General features: G+C 37.8%; 1 protein-coding gene and 1 pseudogene across 2 annotated transcripts in view; one reads left to right on the plus strand and one right to left on the minus strand.

The window, feature by feature from the left end:
• LOC107311089 (spermatogenesis-associated protein 7-like) overlaps nt 1-769 on the minus strand; it is a 50,580-nt pseudogene extending 49,811 nt beyond the window's left edge. Inside the window, exon 1 of the transcript XR_014944547.1 lies at nt 488-769. The product of XR_014944547.1 is annotated as a spermatogenesis-associated protein 7-like (transcript). The remainder of the gene's footprint in view (nt 1-487) is intronic.
• The window catches only part of KCNK2 (potassium two pore domain channel subfamily K member 2), a 120,641-nt gene that overhangs the window by 1,249 nt on the left and 101,195 nt on the right, over nt 1-18,197 (plus strand). The window lies entirely within an intron of this gene.

Raw genomic sequence — 18,197 nt, forward strand, 5'->3', positions numbered from 1 at the left:
TGATCTAACAGCAGCAGGAGATCTGCTAATGCAAATACTTAGTGGAGTGACTCATAAAAACAAGCCAAAAGAAAAACATTAATCAGCTTGCCCTTCATTTTTCTCTCTGTTCCTAACACCCCTCTCTCCACCTCCTCTATTTTAAAAACCCAAGCAGATCAACACTAGCAAGTAGGAGAAAACTGCCATGTTGTACACCCAAAATGATAGGTAAAGGAGGTAATTGTGAGATGCTATTCCACCTTAAACCCTAGACCATAAGAGACTTCCTGATGCTGAGTTGCTGAAGAGAAAGAGGTTTGAAGTACTTCTTTCTTGACTACACTCTTTAGTGTATAATGTGAATCCTACCATGTCTGAGATCGCTGTAGTAAGACAAACATCAAGACTAAGATTTCAAATGTAGTTGTACTAGAAAGATTCTTCAGAGGTTTTAAACCATAATTTTCAGAAGTATAAATATCGTAAGTAAGTGGAGGTTCCAAACCTTTGGCGATCTGGGGAGTTTTCAAATGAATCCTTATATAATGTTGTCTTCTGCCTTCTCTCTGTTTCTTTCAGTAGACATGATCATAAGCTCGAAGTACTGTACTGCATTTGGAGTTTTCTATGAAGTTTTCTGTGGCTTTGCTATTGCAAAATTTCCTTGCAGAAAGCTGCAGTTACTTGAGTTTAACAAAACTTTGATATCATGAAGTGATAGCAGTAGTGAAGGATGCCATTTGAATCAGTGTGACATTCAATCTATTAGGTGAAGGCTACTTATAGTACAGGAATTTAAGCATACTATTGTCTATGGTTGCCACAAACAAATCTGTCACTGAGGAAATAGGCTGTTCTCTTAAGGAACTCTCTGAAGCATGAATTTTACTTCTTTAGAGAGCATAGCAACTGCCAGCTCTTATGCTACCCTGTGAACATTAATGGAGGTTGTGACCCTTACAAATTCAAGCCCACTGTAAAGACTGCAGGCTGTTTTTGAGATTGTTTTCATCACATTTCTTTTTCATTTGTTATAAACTACATGTTGTGAAAAATCTACATTCCCACTTATAACTAAGCTAAACTGAGTAGTAGTTATAGACATACTCACATCTACTCATTTATCACCAGAATATGTCTGAATGGTGCAATTATAAATTACTCTTATTGTTGCTGAAATTTTAAAAGTAACATCTATCCTTCTTGTTCCTCATCTAATATATAAATAACCTGATATTATTCTTGGAAACATTTAATTTCTGCCTACGATAAACTAGTAGAGGAATATGTTTCTAAAATACATGTTTCCATCCACTGGAAGGAAGTCTGTCTTATCATTATCTGATCTTTATCATTAGTTTGCAGTAATGATCTAGAAACTCAAGCCTGCAGGAAGGATAAAAAAATATAGTGACAAGCCTTAAATAACTTGTTGACAGAGAAGCTTTATGAGTAAATTTAGCCTCAGTCTCAGCAACTATGAACGTTTGTCACTCTTTTTTTTTGGGGGGGGGGGGGGGGGGAAGGGGAAGGCACTGTACTCAGTTGTGTACCATCTCTGCATAGGTCTATATAATAGACAGTGTCTCTTGATCCTTCATTGGAGCCTGTGTGCATGAATACAGTGCTGTAAGGGAAAGCAAGATTTGGGAGTTGAAGAAAGAAATCTATATACCCTGCCGAGAAGTACACCATTAACTCATACTGTAGGCTTTGTAAGCAGGGCTGGTATGTTGTAAAGGTCCTGAAGTAATGGTGCAAAGTTGGCATCCTGGTATAAATAAAGTACCTCAGTCTGGATGAACCTGCCCAGCAGCCACATGGAGCATTTCAATCATTGTTTTCTACACTGACTGTCAAGATACAAATTTCCAATCATCGTAGTGAGGGTAGTTCAAGTCATTGCTAAAATTGTTCAGTAATGTAATTATTTTATTGATTTGTTTAAAAATAACTATTGGAGATTTTTTTAATAATCTTTTCAACAAATCTTAAATTGAGTGCAGATGGGTAATCCCTGTTGAAATAAAGTGCAGAAATGCCCATTTAATTCTTATTAAAAATGCACATTCCATGGCATTGCTATGTCATGTGTTACCTTGGCTGAAACATGTTGCTTAAATCACTATGAAGACCTCTTTTCTGAATTGTGCAAGAGACATGGTGATTGCTTCCCAGCAGTGATGAGAATGAGTTATGAGCCTCTCTGCCTCTTCCTAAAATAACAGGGAATGAATTTCATGTGGGCAAACACTTGACTCATTCTTCTTGGAATTGATAGCTTTCCACGCAGGACTTGGAGGCTGCTCCACAAACCAGTTGTAGTTCATGGGAGGAACAAGCCTTCCGAGGAGTTCAGGCACTCAAAGAACAACATTCTTGGCCAAAAATAAGCCTGAGCACTGACAACAAATTAACAACAACAACGAAAAAACCCAACTAATTTATTTGTAAATCTGTTGCAGCAAGATGTACTTCCAGACATATCTGAGAGATGAATGGTACGTCTCTTCACTCTTCTGCTATCATGTAAAGCTTCTTTTCAGCTAAACCAGAGCCACATATGATAGATACATCATTTATGGTCGCATAAGCTATGTCAGCTGCTGCTGGCGAAGACCCTTGTGCAGTAAGGTAAGAAAGGCTGCCCTAGGGTGATTGTAAGGATACAGTAGTGACCTTGCCTCCACAGAAGGACTGAGAAAAATGAGAGCGAAGAAAATGACAGAACTGTAACAAGGACACTGTGAGAGAGAGAGAGATAGTCCTGAATGCAGTGCTGTACAGAGAGAATGGGTAGGCTCTATTAGGGGCACATCATAGATGAGTGTGGGGAGAATGGGTCTTTAAAATGGTGGGCAGCAGTGCGATGCAGCCCATTGCGTTGGAGGTGTCAGTACTGGCTTGTACGGTTATGTGTGAACGTGGGTTTGGGGATAAATAGCATTGAGGATGGTGTAAGTAATATCTCTCCTGTTTTATTTGTGCACTTGTGAACTGGAGGTCAACTTTTCACTCTTTTCATCCACTCTTGCTGCATGTTTTTCCCTCAATTCTGTAGCTGTCTCTGAGAGAATGGACTGGCGAAGTGTGCACCATGTTTTTGGATCTATGCAGTTTGTCCTGACTGACAGGCCTTCTGCAGACTATTTGGCATGGGGTAGGGAATGGCTCACTGACAGCAGAAGGAATATGTCCTCCTTGGAGATATGAATCCTTCCTTGGATGAAGGAGTTGTTGTGTACTGCCAGCTAGCATTCTTGCTGACTGTTTTTTCCAAATTAAAAAATGATTTAACTCTACATGAGACAGTATGTGCTATGAGGCGATGCTATGGCTTGGATCTTTATTGCATAGAGAGAGAATCAAAAACAAACCTATCCACACACCTTATTTTCTTCTGGTTCCCTGTGGTAGTTTCTTGCGATGACTTCTTTCTGTCAGCTGTGCAGCATTCTTTCCTCCCTCACACTTTTACACGGAGAGATGAAATGAGTGTCCAGCCTGCCAAGAGCAAGGAGAAGGGTCTCAAAACATTTGGTGGTACTGGGAATTAAAGATGATGAATCAGCCATTCCTCAAAGTCATTCCCTGGCTTCTAAAAATTTGCAATTCCAGTAGTGATACTACAGAAAGAATAACCTTTCCCACTGCTGGGAACATTTAGGAATCCCTGCTCCAAAAAGTACGCTTTGCATCCTGTCTGTGTGCTGCCAAATCAACCTTCATTCCAGAGATGGCAGGAGTCTCCAAGGAATGAATAACTTTTTTATTCCAGAGTATTAGTGCCCTGAGGCTGATCTCTGTAAACTGTCTACAGCTGACACTCCTCTGCACTGGGAAATGGCACTCATGTTGGAACAGGAATGCAGGAAATTAATGTGGTAAGAAACACAGTGCTAAACATAACTGTCCATATTTACAGTTGGGCTCTCATTTGTGCTGAACACTGTTTACCTGCACGGGGAACTTTATAAAGGGTTGTGAAGCTGCTCTGTGTAAAAGGCATTTAACAAGACATGGAGTACCCCAACTCAAAAAATATATCTTATTGCAATTTATTGGTCTAAACAGAGAGGGAGGATGATTGAGTTGCTCATGATACCTTTGTGTTGAGGTCCAGCCTATGCTTGATAAGCATAAAGAAAACCCATATGAGCATCTCACAAAGCAAATGAGGTTTATATTTTTATATTAATTTATTGAAAGAAGCGTGCTTATCATGGTTATTTTTACTTGTGGGTATTGGTGTCAGTAAACCTAGGAAACACCCAGTGCTATTTGCCATTCCTGCGATGTTCAGGAAGGATCACTTGCAAATAGCAGGTACAGCTTGACATGAAAATTCCATTTGCTAAATGTCTTTAAAGAACACATCGCCCCTGTTCTATCCAGCTGCTATTTTTATTAGGACCTGTGCATCACCTGAAATCTTTCCTGTCTTAGTATCTGGGAGTACTTGTAAAAATAAATAAGTAAATCATAGTACAAATCATAGTAAGACTGAAAGCATTAGACAAGAACTGCTTAATATTGAGGTAATTTTATTAATATTTCTTTGCTATTAAGTTAGTGTAAGTAATTGAAATGTTGATCTAGGATATTTGCTAAGGCATGATACCCACTCTATATTCATATAGGTTAAAGCTAGATTCCGTGTTAGAAAAACATGGAATTATTGGATCTCAGCAGTTTTGACTTAAAAGATAAGATTGAGCTGAATTGGTTATACTTATTGCCTGCCCACAAGGTGTAAAGAGATGATCAAAAAGTTGGCAAGCCTTACATGAATTTGATTTGGTTGCATGCTAATAAAAATAGATCAGCAGAAGCAGGAACTTCTCCTAAAGTTGACTTATAGGGTGACTGTTTTAGCAGGCAGAGTAGAGCAAGCATTATAAAAATAATGAGGGTGTGACCTTGTGTAATACTATATTTGTGACTTTCTGTTTCAGGTTGTGGGTCCTTTCTGCTTATCTGGAATAGAGCCATAGGAAATATTTTTAAAATGAAATGATGCTTCTGGTACGAGGTAGTAGGTGCTGGTGTTGTTTTGGTTCTGTTTTCATGCCGCATAGGAATGAGATAGCATTTTGGACCAGGCATCCATGCCTGTTCCAAATGACTATTTGTGTCCAATCCAAAGTCCATGTAAAAAATCCTATGATAATTCAGAAGACAAAAGAACTCCTTAGGCCCTGAAATCCTTTAGCATTTTACGAGTATTATTACATCTAAATTCCAGCAGTATGTTGGATGCACATTTTTTCTACTTTTGTTGCTTTTCATCCACTACTTAAAAAGAATGCTGGTGGTTCTGTCAGCTAAATAATTCAGTATGTGGGTGTGACCAAAGAGAAATCATGCCTAATGATATAAGTTAATAATGAACAGCATAGGACCAGCTTGGGTGTATAGTTGTGCACACAATTTAGGAGAATAAAATGTGTGCTCACTTACTGTAGAGAACTGTTTTGTAAGAATAATTTCCTAGCTACGGGAAAATGAATTTTAAATTCCTGGCATGTCTCTTCATCTGAAAATTCAGGGGAATTTAGAGCTGCATGTGAAGTTTGTGGCTTAAGCCCATCTCTGGGGAAAGTAGAAATGTTGATGGAATAAGTCAGGGTAAAACAATGACAGCTCATCCATTCAAAACAAGGTAACATTATTGTGAGGTATCTGGGAAGATCTGCTGGTAGAGGGGATTTCTGCTGACCCAGTTTTTGTCCTCTGCTTGATGCGCATACTTCTCTCTGTTCTGAAAGGTAGGCTGACTTCTGCACTTTTTCTCCTACATAAGAGGGAACAGGGTATGCTGTGTGTCATTCTCATGCATGTGATGTCCTCATGCCAGGAATGGTTGCCAGTGTCAAGTGACCTATGTCACTTGTCTTAGCAGCTGCTGAGCCTCTGGTCTTCTACCACGGGCCATTTGCAGCTTTCACATCCTCTTGTCTGGGTCTCCAGCTCGTTTCATATAGCACAAGTGCATTCTGGCTCTTTGCTCTTACACAAGAGCTTTTTTCATACTTCACGTGCTGGGAAAATGGGAGTGCATGGGCTAGGTTTCTTCATGCAGCACTGCCAAGTGCCACAGGGTAGACAGGACATTCTACGACCTTATTCTTGCTGAGGGATGCAGGGCTATGTAGGACGCTTCTCTCATTCCCAATGCAGACATATAGTTGCTTTCCAATGGGAACTTCTCACATTTCCTGAAGAAACTTTCATGGCTATAGTGGTATGTGAAGTTCAGGGTTGCTCAGACCCCTCGTGATTTGTAATAAGTAAATTGTATTGAGTTTAGAATCTGTTGCTGGCACTTATTTAAATAAAAACACGCGTAGAGAAACAGTTACATATATTGCTTGTTAATTGCACAGAAGATGTATGAGTTCTATTACATCTCATTCTATTATTTTTGTTCTTTGGTTAATAAATATAATAAACCTGCTCAACTTAAATACATTACTGCAGGATGCTAATATACTAAGGATATTGAATATAATAGTTGTCTTGGAGAAATGGTTCAACAGAACAAATGAAAAAATACATAAATAATTTGGTAAGATTTGATGTAATTATTCTGTCTGAAATTTCTAGAGATGATAATAATACTTTATTTTCTTTCTCAGAAGTCCTGAATAGCGAGGTAAAGGAAAGGAGAACTGTCAATAGAGTCACAGACCAGTAAATGGTTTAGGCCTTCTGCAGTGAATTTCACTCCAGCTTATTTTAAACAGTCAGTTTAGGATATGGAAATTTTTTCCTAAAAGCACAGATATTAATGACTGATATATTTGTGCTTTACAGAGGTATATATTCATTCTATTTTGTAACATTATAATTTATCTCCCTTTGCTTAGGCTTTGATTATCTGTTATTTGTCAACAGATTTCTGCTAATTTTGTAAGGAAAATAAACTATGGGAAATGGAGAATTTAATGCAAAGCAGGTTTGCTATACTTTTCTGTACAAAATAAATAAATCAATGACCATTCCAGCAATGCTGGAATGCTGGGGAAAAAAAAAAAAGCAGAACTAATCACTCAACATTATTTTGTGCTCTGTAATAGAGGTTTCAGCACTGCAATTGGAATCAGCAAGATTACCTGTTCAATGCAATTTTCAGAGAGATTCCACCAGAGCTTCGACCTGTAAAAGTATATTCTCTACATAGATTACTGTTTTTCTGCTGCAAGTGCTCAAAGCTGGAGTGAAGAGGTGAAATCAATGTGCACCTGAAGGCCTAGTTTTAGCTTTGCATTTAGCTTGTCTGAGTTCATTATAAATGCAGTACATGAACTCTGAAGTAACAGTGGAGAGGAAGACCACAGCCATATGTCCCTGTAAGCAGGAGAAAAATTGTATGCTTCTACTTCACTTCACACTGCATGTACCATGCTCTGTGGTTGTCTTTAGTAAATATTAATATATATTTTATTAAAAGCAGGCTGCAGGTGATGCTGTTTCTTACTGCTTGTCATTTCTGTTGTTGACCTCTGAAGGGCATACCAAAAGAGTTTAATCAGAGTCTGTTATGCATATGGCAGATAGCCCTGAAATTTGCTACCCTAAATGTTGTAGGGGCTAGTCTTGTTTGTGTTGACCATATATTTTTAAGGATACTGTTTCTGGAGCTTTTCCATGGTCTTGGACTTTACAGGCTTCATTGCATTTGGAATTTTAAGCTGTCATTATATTCCATTTCAAAAATATGATTGAGAGAGGCCTGTGCTCTAATCTTTGTATTTTTATGTATGTTCTAAACACCCACTGGGAAACTTCACAGCAATACATCTAAAATGTGTCCTAGCCTAGAGCTTTCTGCAAAATTTGCATACAAATTCACAAATATTAGCCACGTTGAGAGATGATATTCATTTTAATCCCAATGACACCATGCTAAATAACTCCTTGCCTGTACACTTGTATTATTAATTATTATTATTTCTTTTTTTACACTTATGTGAAAGGCAGGGTAGACAACTCCTTGCATCAAGCTTCATTTCACTTTAAGTTTAGTGCTTGAAGGCTGTGCATCAAAGCATTTTGTACATCATTAGTTTGTTCCTTGCCAGACTATGTGATACCCACACAAATATTGCCATCTGCTAACTTCTGTTTGAAGCAGCTGTTGTTGAAGTATTCCAGAATTTTAATCGTTATCTAGATTTCTAAATGCCAAAGCCAAGATACCTTTCACCTCAGTGCAAACAGAGGAGCTTCTTGGATTGCAGGGCTGCCCTACAGATTGCTCATTTCTGCTTTTCCTTTTACCCATCCGTGTTCCACTTATGCTCTCCAAGGTGATAACTGACTTGGTTAGCATAGCTTTCTGTGAGATCATCTGCAAGGTAAGGAGGATTTGTGACTTTGACTTAAATCATATGAAGGGAAAACAGGAGTGGAGGGTAAAAGAGGTGAGTTGTCTGCTGTGCTGTGATGGTCTGGAGCTTGGTCTCTTAATTTTAAGGCAGTATGCATCTGAACGGATAGTAAATATTATTTATTTTGGTATAATGATTCTTAATGGCCTTACATTACAAAAGAAGCTGCTTTTAGGATTTAGGAGGTGTGGGTCAGATTGCATTTAAATACTGAAGAAAATTGGACAGCTTTGAAAGAGATAAAATTATGAAGAACCAGTATCACAGAATCATAGGGGTTGGAAGGAACCTCCAGAAATCATAGAGTCTAACCCCCTTGCCAAAGCAGGTTCCCTACACCAGGTTGCAAAGGTAGGTGTCCAGGTGGGTCTTTAATATCTCCAGAGAAGGAGACTCCTGGGCAGCCTGTTCCAATTTTCCTCACACAACCATGGAAAGATACTGATTTAAAAAAAAAAATTTACAGGAAAAAGTCTTCCATAGCTGATATGTAACAGGTGTAGAAATTCTGTCCTCCATTTTCTTGAATCACCAGGGAATTTAACTTCTAAGCTATAGAAGTGATTTAGTAGGATATACTGAGTGATATAGCAGTGAGATGTAGTATTCACTACAAACACTGAACTTGGTTATTGCTTTACCAACAGAAGAGTGAATTTTTTTCTAGGGAATTCAGTAATAGTAATTTTATTGTGTTTTTTTTTTTCTCCCTGTCAATGGAGTTTCGCCATTGATATGGCATGTAATAATTGTGAATTGTAAGCTGTAACTACAGTAAACAATTGTATATTGCTGAAAATCATAATTCCTCTTAGGAGTTATTGAACGGGAAAAAGCTGGGGGACTTGCTGTTATAGTAGTGGGTAAAATGTGGCCCACTATATATTCTTGTTATAGCTGAATACTGTTGGTGTGGGATTTCTGAAAAACACAGCACAATGTATCTATGAAATCAGTGGGTACGTTCAAAGCAAGCTTAACATGAAGAGTTCATATAGCACTTCTCCATCGTCTGTTTGTACTCATTCCTGAAACTGATAAAGAGAAGCCCACTCCGCTCCAAAATTCTAACAATAAAATTTTTGTTTCCCTAAATCTTAAAAGCTTGTTTTTCTGTTTTGGAAGTCTTGTTATTTTTCACATCTTCTTATATTGGGTAAAGATTGTATTCATGTTTGCCACATGGTGCTTAAAAATCTCCTGTTGCAAAGACTGGGGTATTCTACTAGGAACTGCTGATAAGGGATGCTCTTTGGGAGCAGTTTCCATTGTGGGAACTGATGTGTGCAGGTGTGACAAAGAAGTGCTTTATTGTGATTCTTCTGTAGCTTAAGGTTCTTGCACATTTGTGGCAGCTAAGGAAGTTGTGTGGGCTGGTTGTTTAGGCGTCCTATGCAGAGTAGAAGATATATGGGATATGTGCCTCTTTAAATGCTGCTTGATATGCCATTGCTGATGTCTCCTGTCACTGGGGCTATGTATTTTCTGTTCCTTTTTGTAATCTGCCTGCTCACTTCTGGCAGGGCACTGTGGGTACCCTTTCAATTGAAGCAGTGCTGCTTTCTCACAAGCTGGATCTCAGTCCTAGGTTTTCACACAGCTATCATCACTGATTTCATTCAGATGAGAATACAATTCTATAGTGAGCCACATTTGTCCTTTGTTAATAGCCCCACAGAAACAGCACAGGAGATGAATTTGGATGAATATTCTGAAACACAGTATAGATGAAGACAAATGTTCTCTGTATTCTCCTTACTTATGTTTAATGCATATTATTTATTTTTTAAGACTATCAATCCAGGCAAGAGAATGGGTTTCTCTAAAGCACTTTGTTTTCCCTCTTCTTTGGCTTCAATGAAGGCAGAGACGTGCTGGAGGCACCCACACTCTTTTATGCATATCTACTGCTGTTTATCAATCAGAGCTACAGTCAGCTCATCAAGGCACTTTGCGACCTTTGTAATTTGCAGTTGCTGGTGAATATTTTCCAACTTAAGTCCAGGTTTTTTTTGGAAGATGTGAACATTTTTTTTTTACAGAAAAAGTTGAAAGAATTGAGAATATCACAACAATGCTAATTTAAAACAGGGGAATCGGCTCACTCACACTAGAGTAAATCAATAGTGATTCTGTGAAAGGAAATATCATTCTGGCGGTAGAAAGACAAATATGAATAGGAAGAGAACAACCAACTTAAAATCTTATCCTTTGGGAGGCTGAATGCATGTGTCAAGCCTGACATTTCTTGATTGTTTTCTGTGTTGGAAAAGAAAAACTATATGCCTCAGTTTTTTGTTTGTTTGTTTTTGATTTTTGTATCAAGTGTCATCTTAGTATGAATTACATTGATGCATTCATTCTGCTTGTACTAGAAATCACAGCATGTTGCAGGGCATTCTGATGACTTCTTATGAGCTCTGCCGAACGGAAGGAGCCTGCAAAGGCATGGCATTGCATCAGTACTTCTCTTAACAAAACTTTTGATAGGCCAAACATAAACAAGAAACTGTCTCATTCAAGAGCCATTTGAAATTGAGTTTATGTGTGTTACACCAGTAGCATTCTGGCTTGTGTATTGGAACTAGACCATTGAAGATGCCTGATTTTATTAGATCCACTTGTATAACATTTATATTTCTGTGGACTTTAAAGGAGATAGGTACATATGACTTTCTGAATTGGATTAGACTATTGATTGATGAAGTCAGATATCTTGCTTCCTACAATGGCTGTAACCTAATACTTCAGTACTTCACAGCTGCAAATAACAGCTATTCAGCTGTGGCCAATGGTAAAATATTGAAGACAGAAAGTAAGTTGTGCCTGCTCCTATCACAGTATCAAGATTTTAAACAGTCTGTCCATATTCACTGACTATTGGCTAATATTGCCTTAAAAATGTAGCTCCAAATATTTCCATAATTGTACTTTTTAAAATAGCATAATTATATTTTGCAGACAATATTTATTTATTTATTTTTGTAAAAACACAGAAATATCTATTGAGTTTGAACTGCAGGTTAGAAAAATGGAAATTATTTCCTCTCTCTCCCTTACATAATCAAGATAATGAGATATTAACCAAGTGTATCTCAAAAATGAGAAGAAGAAACTGCAGCTTGCTGTGCCAAGTGGAAATATTTCAGGTAGTAAATTTTATTCTGTTGCAAATCTGTCAGCTTGAGCCCTCAGCCACCAGCTATAGATTTAATCAATGATTGGAGTTGGATGAATAATTTAGTTTGATTTGTTTTCTTCCAGCTTGTGAAGTCAATGCTAAGGTTTTCAACTTCTTCACGTATTTATCCACACCACTCCTGAACCCTTTTAAAGCTGTGCTTCTCTCCCTTTATATAATGGTTCCAATAATATGATCAGGTCCTGCCTAAATAGAAGCAAATCAGGAAGGCTGTGCAAGGGCAAACCTGCAAAATTCTGCCTTGACGTTTCAGTCCCTGGCTTAGGTGGTTACACAGGTTATATTCTAACAGGGCTGATGTGAATTGCATGGTTCCCATGGACTCTGAAAAGAACATGCTTGCTGGTTCCAGTTCTTGCTTTTGAGAGTGAAAAATTCAGACTTGTTCATGAAGTTCTGAAATGTTTTCCATGTCTGTCTCCACCCCATGTCTCTTGCCAGTTAAATGACTGAGAATTCAAAGCTGACTAATGTTGCATTATAATTATTTGTATGAATGTTTATTCAAACCTTTTAATTTCAGCTATATCCTTAAACTTCAGGTTGGTCTGGTTGAATTGTAACTATAGTATAAGAAAGATGTCAGTTTAGGCTTTCCATTTTGGATGTTCTTGATTAACAGTAACAGTTAATTCACGTCTTCCACTTGAAAACATGACATGATTACTTAGTGCAAGAGAAACTTGGTGAAAAATGCTGTGACTTTTGTGGTGGGGAGGGTCATCCATTTTGAAGTTTATCGTGTCTTTGGCTGTTCTATAGCAGTCCTGTATCTGGGCTATAGGGCCATCCTATGTTTGATGATCTTCGTATTTTCAGCTTATGCTTTCAGGTTCTGTCAGACTCGCTTGCTTTATGGGTTAATGTGCCTTGTGCCTTTCATTCCCTATTAGACGTCAGTAAAAGCCAAGGGGCAATATTCAATACAATCTATTTTTGAAAGCTGAACAATATTTCCTTTTTATTTTTTATTTTTTTGTTTCCTTAATGTTTCCTTAATAACTTTAATGAAGCTGTTTCTAGGTACCTTCCGTCCAGATCCTACTCTTCTCAGTGAACACATTTAGCTACTGACATCAAGGAAACAAAATTATACATTTTAAAAACAATCAAACTGTGACAGTTAATGGCATTGTGATGAAACAGGCATAAAGTAGGCATATTGTGGGCAGCAGAAGGCTGATGATCTTAATTATTCATTTTCATGCTTTTAGGTGCTTGGATTTTTAATGTAATGTAATAGGTACCATTTTATTGCATTGTTACATTTAGAGCCTTGAAGTGGATTTTGGAATATGTGTGATAATTTGGCTGTTTGTTTTGGTAATCTGGCAATATTTGGATGAAATGCAGGAACAGGTTGTAAAGTGAGGTGAGCAGAGGGTCAGAGGGATGCAATTTGCACACCAGTAGAAGGTGCAGCCACCTTAGTTTACAAAAGGCTCTGTCAGAGAAAACAGGCAGGAAAGCTTCTGCTGTTTTGCTGCCCTGCGTTTAGCTTGTTTCTCCACATTGCTGTGATCTGCTTAGTAGAGATGGAGTCATCTCTTGTATTCATCCTCACATGTATATCTTCCTTCCTGTTCAATGGGACTGTTGCTGCCCTTGAAATATATGTTAATGTTGCACAGGAGTGAGAGAGCACCCCTATATCTTTATAAAATCTTTTCTGGACTGTGGAGCTAGCGTGTTAGATGAGGATGTGGGGACAGGATCTATTTTTTTGTCCAACTCTTCTATCACGTGATACACTGGAGAAGAATCAAGTCTCTCTTTCTCCTCCAGCATACCAGTCCTCGTCTCATTGTATAAAGAAATTAATGCTTTGAACAATCTGTTTGCTGAAAGCAAATTACATTAAGATCCAGTTGCTTATAAGTCAGTGGAAGAATTATGCATTTCACAACAACTTTGAACCACCTTGTCCTTTTGAGTTATTTGGGTACAGAATTATTCAGATTCACATTTGAGCAGTGATTCTCTCCTCTTTGCATGGAAATGATTGGAATTACTTCAGTTTAGTCCTGTCTTCAGGGCAAAGATTATAATAAGTTTTGGATTATGGTCTGAAAATATATAATGCCTGCTGTTTAACTGCAATGGAGAACATTTGTTTTTCATGGATACTGAATGCTAGCATAGATTGTACTTCTCAGTTCTTATTTATCTTTCAGACCATTAAATTCGACGTTTAACTCTGTGGGAAATAGAAGCCATTTTGTTGCACATGCTTATGAAGTCATTAGAAAGGCTGAGGTACATCAGTAATAGCCATCTATTAATGTAATTATTATATTTAGTAATAGGCATCTTGCTTGCAGGCTTGGATTTTCTTCGTGCTGTCAATGGAAGAGCCACTAATTCCAGTCTTTCCAAAAGGACAACAGAGCTTTTAACTCCCTTCAGATGTAGACAGCCAGAGATGTCCAGAGCATCCTCCCTCTCTGCAGTACTCTGCCCAGCAGCATTGGGAGTGAAAAGTAGATGTTAGATCAATGTTTGCTGCAGCCCATTCACACATTGATGTCTCATGAATAAGATTTCTTACCCCGCTATAATCCCAGTGTAGATTTTGAGCCTTCTGGCAGAGATACTGAGTGAGTGCTGGGATTGTGAGCAATTTAGGAAGCTAGCCTTCCTCCAGAGATGCTACCTGGTTGGCAATCAGACTCCTCAGAAGGGCTCATTATCATTCCCTAATGTCATATTCCCATCATAAAGCAAAACAGCTTAATCTAATGCAAACAACATGTGCAAGATATTTGACTGTCTGGTTTCACCTATTTGAAATATAAATATTTAAAGACTAACTTATGGAATATTGTTTTTCTAACACACAGCTCTGTGTTTTTTCTGAGATGCAGCAGCTAGCCATCTGCCTCAAGTATACAAAAGCACCCATGTTTTCTATAACTCAAGTGTGCTCTCATGTAATGGGGAAAAAAAAAGTTCTAGTTGCTTTCTGAAAAGTGACAGTAAATAATTCTATTTTCATGCTAGGGATATTGAATTAGGCTGTCTCTTTTGAGTGATACAGTCTTACAGTCTCCAAATTGATCCTGTCTCTACAGATCTATTGAGCACAGTGAGTTGCTGCTGACCTAGCTGCAGGCAGTGTCCATCCCATTCCCAGTGATCCATGAGAAAAATAATCCAGCTCCTATAATCCTTCCCTTGCTAGGCTGAATTTGGCAGCTTGCAGACATACAATCATAGATTAGCTACTTCAGAAAGGACTGTTTCAGTGTTCTTTGGAGTAGGATGATCTTATAAAAAAGAATAAATACAGCCAGTAGCTGAAAGCCTGACTAAAACAGGTTGGAATGGAATCATTTGTCTCAAATTTCTCTCTTTTATTTCTCCCTTTTATCCAAATTAGCAGCTGTTTTCATGAGCACTTGTTCCTTCTCTTATCTAAGAGGTTATTTCTGAGATCAATAGGATAGCATTCAAAATGAGAATGCATTTCACAGAAACACAAGTTGCTGTCATAATACCATCCTTCTCCCTAAAACCCAGTGCATCTTTATGCCATGCTGTTCCTGTAAAATGGCTGAATCTGCTCCCTTTTTCCTTCCTAGATCTTTTATGGCCATAACATATATTCCATTTTAACACCAACTTTGTGACTGCCAGTCTTGCTACCTCACAGCCATGTGGATTTTCCATGGCAACATAGGGTGTCTTGCCCTTGGGGGGAACTCCAACTCAGTGAGGTAAAACTGCAGCTATGTTAATTGAGTAGTCTACCTTATTACCTTATGCTTCAGCCTGCTCTGAGTCATCTGTTGTTCTCTCCTTCTCTTGTGAAGTAATGATCTGTGCTTCCCTTTGTTTTTCACTTAATTCTGAAGTATTAATAGAGCTTTTTCTTGACTTTTTTTTTTTTATTTTGCTTTTCAAACTCATTTAACTTCATAGTCTTTCTGACTGTGTTACTGCATTCCCATGCCATTTCTTTATATCCACCCTTTTGTCCTTTCATGATTCCTTATCTTAAATGCTAACAAAGAAAATCTTATTTAAAATAGATACAAATTATTTGATTTCTTTTCTAACTTTTATAGCAACTACGTAATTTTTTGTATTCTTAGACATTAAAATAGTCACACAATGCCTAAATTAATTTTGGATCTTGTAAATTCTTGTCACAATGTAAAGGATTTTCTCTTTTACTTTGAGTTTGTCACCATCTACTTTCAATGCAGCTTACTGTGCAACAATACCTCCTGTGTCAACACTGGTAGGTGAACATCTATGCCTCTACAAACAGCTTTGCAACTAATATCCACAACTCAGTTCCTGTGGCTTTTTCCCTGTGTCTTAGATGAAAACAAACTCATCAGCTCAGTTGGTTTCATTGTACCTGGTGTTAGTGGTGCCGCTGTTGTGATTATGCCTATGATTTTGTTGAATATAAGGTACATATGTACAAATGCTTGCCTTCCAACAGTATCAGTAAGTGAGCCTTTCCTAAGTCATTGCATGACTTCTCTGTAACAGATGTGTGATCCAAGGACTGAAGGTAGACAAGTTTGACTCCTATTTCTTCCAGGTTTGGCACAGTTAAGGTATCTTATTTGAATCTGTAGAAAGTAATCAGTCTAATTATGTCACTCCTTCTTTCACCTGTGCACTTTTTCATTAAACTTATAAGTGCTATAGCTAGTATCAATACATAAAACATTACAATTTTAGAAAATTGCATCTTCTCAGGGAAGAGGAGTTGCTGTCTTTATCTAAATAAGGAAGGCATTTAGTGTTTAAATAAAGAGATCTTCAGATTTAGTCAAAGAATATACTTCTGACTTATTTACATGAGCTCATTTAAGGCTTGCTTGCTCAGATGCTGAATAATTTGCCTCTGCAATTCCTGCATTAGCATGTTTACAGTTTACCTGTAGGATAAGAGACCTGAGAACCTGGAGCTGAGTGGTAGCAAACAACATTTTCCTGAGTGCTGGTTCACTGGGAACCAATGTGTGAGCACTCCTTGCTGTTTAAGGATGAAGTCAGAGAATGCAGCTGAAGTCAACTCCAGCAAAGCCCATAATTCACCTGTTTGACTTTGTGGTGAAGCTGCTGAGAACTGATTGCTTTTTTACTTCATCTCACACAGACTATGATGCAAAATGAAACATGAAGTGAGCAGCTTTGCCTTGCCCATTTTCTCACTAGGAACTGAGGCCAGCTACTCCAGCTGAGGAAGTAAGAGTATGTCTTTAGCTCGGCATTTATAGTAACTGATCCAGTGCTGAATGTCCTGTGATATGCAGAGGGACCAACAAGTTCTTCCTGCTCCCCTTTTTCAGCAGCTTTCCATGCCTTAGGTGTGAGACAAGCACCTGAACTTTGTTGAACTCTGTAAACAGGAAAGGCTTTTATTGCTGCCTTCTGAGAAGGCAATCTGAGTAATTTGTTTTATTTGTTACATAGCGTCAACAAGTTTATATCTGATCGTGCAAGACCAAAAAGACATTTGAAACCTTGGATGTTTTCTCAAGTAGCACAGTAACAACATTCTCTGATACATTAGGGAAAATACTTCAGAGTCCGCACTTAGATTAGGCATACACATATTTCTACTGTGGTCAAATGCTTAGATTGCTATGCGCATGCACAGTATTTGAAAGAGATGTTTTGCTTGTGGTAAACAATACTAGTTAGCTGTAATTTTTGTTCTAACGTTGAATCAAAAAGATAAACTTGGAATTAACTGCTTTAACTAAAAAGGGGAAAAGGTGAATCTATTCTGAAGGTCTCAAAGTATTTTTGAACTCTATTAGAATAAATGCATTCACAACTGCAAATCCCGGTTGACACAGGGAATTAAAGCCACAACAGAGATAAATGCTTAAAACATGGGGCTTCCTTGGCACTTCTTAAAGCAGAAAACTTACAGAATTGATTGCAGCATTTTTTTTCTCTTTTCTTTTTTTTTTTCTTTTTTTTTTTCTTCTTCTACAATCAAAAGTTATCCTACCTAGCATTGTTTTCTGATGTAAGTGTATTCTACAACAGAGGCTGAGGAGACCTTGAAAAACGCTTTTTTTTTTGGAGAAAAGAGGGTAGGGAAAAGAGACAGGAAATAAACAATGAGGATGGAATGGAAATTGATAACACCTACTAACCATAATACTTATTCATTTTCTAGGAAATTCAAGTGACCAAAGGTTGCAGATGGAGAGACAACAGAGTTTTGGCTGTGTAGTCTTAGACCACTAGTGACATTTGCACTATTTTATGAAAATAAAGAGATTTTCATCTACCCTAATTCTCTGGAGATAACCCAGCAGAATTACCATTACTCTAAGAATTTTAAGGAAACATGCTAGTTTGTCTCTGATTTATGGAGACAGAATCTCTCCCATCATGGACTTGCACTATAAAATCTTCATTATCCGCAACAGATTAATCTTAAGGGAATTTATTTCATACATTCCTAATTATCATCAGTACCAAGTGCAGGTACACTAGATTTATATAAAGCTGTGGCAATTGCTTACAGAAACAAGTTACACAATGTACAGAAAGGAGAACAGGCATATTGTATTCTTGTGTAATAATCAAATGATCAAAAAATGGCTTAAATAGAGAGACTAAATCATCTGAAAGCGTTT

This window comes from Coturnix japonica, chromosome 3 (assembly GCF_054131305.1).
Source record: "Coturnix japonica strain WE chromosome 3, WE-NBRP24, whole genome shotgun sequence".
Lineage (NCBI taxonomy): Eukaryota > Metazoa > Chordata > Aves > Galliformes > Phasianidae > Coturnix > Coturnix japonica.